The sequence below is a fragment of the Schistocerca cancellata genome, chromosome 8 (genome assembly GCF_023864275.1).
Source record: "Schistocerca cancellata isolate TAMUIC-IGC-003103 chromosome 8, iqSchCanc2.1, whole genome shotgun sequence".
In the NCBI taxonomy this organism is placed as follows: Eukaryota; Metazoa; Arthropoda; class Insecta; order Orthoptera; family Acrididae; genus Schistocerca; species Schistocerca cancellata.
Window position 1 is genome coordinate 490,604,963 of NC_064633.1, and position 4,457 is coordinate 490,609,419.

Consider the following 4,457-nt stretch of genomic DNA (forward strand, 5'->3'; position numbering starts at 1 on the left):
GATGTGAACAACTATAGAGGAATCTCCTTACTTGCCGTCACATACAAGATATTATCAGCTTGTCTTCTTGAAAGAACACAAAAACTGCTAGAACCCAAAATTTCAGATTTCCAAGCTGGTTTCAGACCAAACAGATCATGTCCAGAACAAATTTTAAACTTGAAATTGATTACAAGGATGAGACAAATGCGAAGGAAGCCTACAGTATATGTCTTTGTCGACTTTAAAAAGGCATATGATTCAATTCACAGACCCACACTATTTAAAATTCTTGAAGAACAAGGACTGGATAAGAAGACACGGAACATCATAGAGCAGACATTAACAAATACAAAATGCAAAGTGAAATTCATGGGAAAACTTTCAAAATCATTTGAGATAAAAACTGGGGTTAGACAAGGTGATGGTTTATCACCTCTGTTATTTAACTTAGTTCTGGATAGAGTCATGGCAGAATGGGAAAAAGAACTCAAAAAAGAAAAGTACTGGAAACCAATATCACTGGGAACCAAAAAAGATGACCTACAAATCCCCTACTTAGCCTACGCAGACGATCTTGCAATAATGGCAGATTCTAGTGAAATGGCAGTCAAACAGATAGAAACCTTAAAAGAGTGTGCAGGAAAAGTTGGCCTACAAATATCTTTTGAGAAAACGGTGTTTACAACAACAAATCTAGAAATTTCTAAGTTACAAACCAAATATGGAGAAATTAAGAGGGTACCATACTTTAAATATTTAGGAGAGATAATTTCTGAAAAATACTCACAACAAGAAAGAATATTAAAAGCTCGTAGGGGTCTAGGGCTGGTCCAAAACATTTACAATAAAAAATGTCTATCTATAAATACAAAAATTAAACATTATAAGTCGGTAATTAAACCAATAATGCTATATGCCAGCGAAACCTTGACACTTAAAAGAAAAACAGATATGGAAAACCTGAAGAAAGAGGAAAGGAAAATCATTAGGAAAATTCTGGGACCAAGATGGACCAAAGAGGGGTATAGATTACAGAAAAATTCTAAAATTGAAGAATATTCTAACATAGAGATAGACATGAGAAAGAGGCGTCTAAAATTCTATGGCCACATAATGAGACTTCCCGATCACAGACTTACAAAAAGAATAGTAAGATACGTAGCATCCCTTGTTAATGGAGGAGAATGGATCAAAAATGTAAAGAAAGATCTGGAATTAGCCAACATTACTACTGAAGACATGAACAAAAGAAACAATTTCAAACTTAAAGTTGACAAATGGGAGGTCAAACCAGAGACAAAAGCGCCGAGAACTGGAACAAAATGGAGCGAAGAAAGAAAAGCTGAATTCTCGCAAAGAATGAAGACCTGGTGGGCAAACAAGAAGAATAAGAAGCCCCAGAAGTAAACCATCTTTACTTAGCGTCTTCCATGTTGGGAGCTTTACGACTAATAATAATAATATAAGCGTAGACCAGATGTCGTTTGAATCAAAGAAATAGTATCGACCCTAACTGAGAAATACGTACCAAATAAATTAATAACAGATAGTAATGTTCCCCGATGGAACACAAAGCAGTTCAGAACACCACTGCAGAAGCAACGAAAAAAGCATGCCAAATTTAAAAGAGCGCAGAATCCCCAAGATTGGCGAAGTTTTACAGAAGCTCGAAATTTAGCGCGATCTTTAATGCGAAATGCTTTTAATATTTCCACAACGAAATTCTGCCTCGAAATCTGGCAGAAAACCCAAAGAGATTGTTTTCGAATGTAAAGTACATTATAGTGGCAAGACCCAATGAATACCTTCACTGTGTGATAACATTCGTTGTGTTATTAATGACGGCGCCACTAAAGCAGAGTTACCAAACATGGTTTTTCGAAATTCCTTCACAAAAGAAGACGAAGTAAATGCTTCAGAATTCGAATCAAGAACAACTGCCAACATGAGTAACTTAGAAGCATGTTGTTGTTGTTGTTGTGGTCTTCAGTCCTGAGACTGGTTTGATGCAGCTCTCCATGCTACTCTACCCTGTGCAAGCTTCTTCATCTCCCAGTACCTACTGCAACCTACATCCTTCTGAATCTGCTTAGTGTATTCATCTCTTGGTCTCCCCCTACGATTTTTACCCTCCACGCTGCCCTCCAATACTAAATTGGTGATCCCTTGATGCCTCAGAACATGTCCTACTAACCGATCCCTTCTTCTGGTCAAGTTGTGCCACAAACTTCTCTTCTCCCCAATCCTATTCAATACTTCCTCATTAGTTATGTGATCTACCCATCTAATCTTCAGCATTCTTCTGTAGCACCACATTTCGAAAGCTTCTATTCTCTTCTTGTCCAAACTATTTACCGTCCATGTTTCACTTCCATACATGGCTACACTCCATACAAATACTTTCAGAAATGACTTCCTGACACTTAAATCTATACTCGATGTTAACAAATTTCTCTTCTTCAGAAACGCTTTCCTTGCCATTGCCAGTCTACATTTTATATCCTCTCTACTTCGACCATGATCGGTTATTTTGCTCCCCAAATAGCAAAACTCCTTTACTACTTTAAGTGACTCATTTCCTAATCTAATACCCTCAACATCACCCGACTTAATTCGACTACATTCCATTATCCTCGTTTTGCTTTTGTTGATGTTCATCTTATATCCTCCCTTCAAGACACTATCCATTCCGTTCAACTGCTCTTCCAAGTCCTTTGCTGTCTCTGACAGAATTACAATGTCATCGGCGAAACTCAAAGTTTTTATTTCTTCTCCATGGATTTTAATACCTACTCCGAATTTTTCTTTTGTTTCCTTTACTGCTTGGTCAATATACAGATTGAATAAAATCGGGGAGAGGCTACAACCCTGTCTTACTCCCTTCCCAACCACTACTTCCCTTTCATGTCCCTCGACTCTTATAACTGCCATCTGGTTTCTGTACAAATTGTAAATAGCCTTTCGCTCCCTGTATTTTACCCCTGCCACCTTTAGAATTTGAAAGAGAGTATTCCAGTCAACATTGTCAAAAGCTTTCTCTAAGTGTACAAATGCTATAAACGTAGGTTTGCCTTTCCTTAATCTTTCTTCTAAGCTAAGTCGTAAGGTCAGTATTGCCTCACGTGTTCCAATATTTCTACGGAATCCAAACTGATCTTCCCCGAGGTCGGCTTCTACTAGTTTTTCCATTCGTCTGTAAAGAATTCGTGTTAGTATTTTGCAGCTGTGGCTTATTAAACTGATTGTTCGGTAATTTTCACATCTGTCAACACCTGCTTTCTTTGGGATTGGAATTATTATATTCTTCTTGAAGTCTGAGGGTATTTCGCCTGTTTCATACATCTTGCTCACCAGATGGTAGAGTTTTGTCAGGACTGGCTCTCCCAAGGCCGTCAGTAATTCCAATGGAATGTTGTCTACTCCGGGGGCCTTGTTTCGACTCATGTCTTTCAGTGCTCTGTCAAACTCTTCACGCAGTATCGTATCTCCCATTTCATCTTCATCTACATCCTCTTCCATTTCCATAATATTGTCCTCAAGTGCATCGCCCTTGTATAGACCCTCTATATACTCCTTCCACCTTTCTGATTTCCCTTCTTTGCTTAGAACTGGGTTTCCATCTCAGCTCTTGATGTTCATACAAGTGGTTCTCTTATCTCCAAAGGTCTCTTTAATTTTCCTGTAGGCAGTATCTATCTTACCCCTAGTGAGATAAGCCTCTACATCCTTACATTTGTCCTCTAGCCATCCCTGCTTAGCCATTTTGCACTTCCTGTCGATCTCATTTTTGAGACGTTTGTATTCCTTTTTGCCTGCTTCATTTACTGCATTATTATATTTTCTCCTTTCATCAATTAAATTCAATATTTCTTCTGTTACCCAAGGATTTCTACTAGCCCTCGTCTGTTTACCTACTTGATCCTCTGCTGCCTTCACTACTTCATCCCTCAAAGCTACCCATTCTTCTTCTACTGTATTTCTTTCCCCCATTCCTGTCAATTGTTTCCTAATGCTCTCCCTGAAACTCTGTACAACCTCTGGTTCTTTCAGTTTATCCAGGTCCCATCTCCTTAAATTCCCACTTTTTTGCAGTTTCTTCAGTTTTAATCTACAGGTCATAACCAATAGATTGTGGTCAGAGTCCACATCTGCCCCTGGAAATGTCTTACAATTTAAAACCTGGTTCCTAAATCTCTGTCTTACCATTATATAATCTATCTGATACCTTTTAGTATCTCCAGGGTTCTTCCATGTATACAACCTTCTATCATGTTTCTTAAACCAAGTGTTAGCTATGATTAAGTTGTGCTCTGTGCAAAATTCTACCAGGCGGCTTCCTCTTTCATTTCTTAGCCCCAATCCATATTCACCTACTACGTTTCCTTCTCTCCCTTTTCCTACACTCGAATTCCAGTCACCCATGACTATTAAATTTTCATCTTCCTTCACTATCTGAATAATTTCTTTTATTTCAT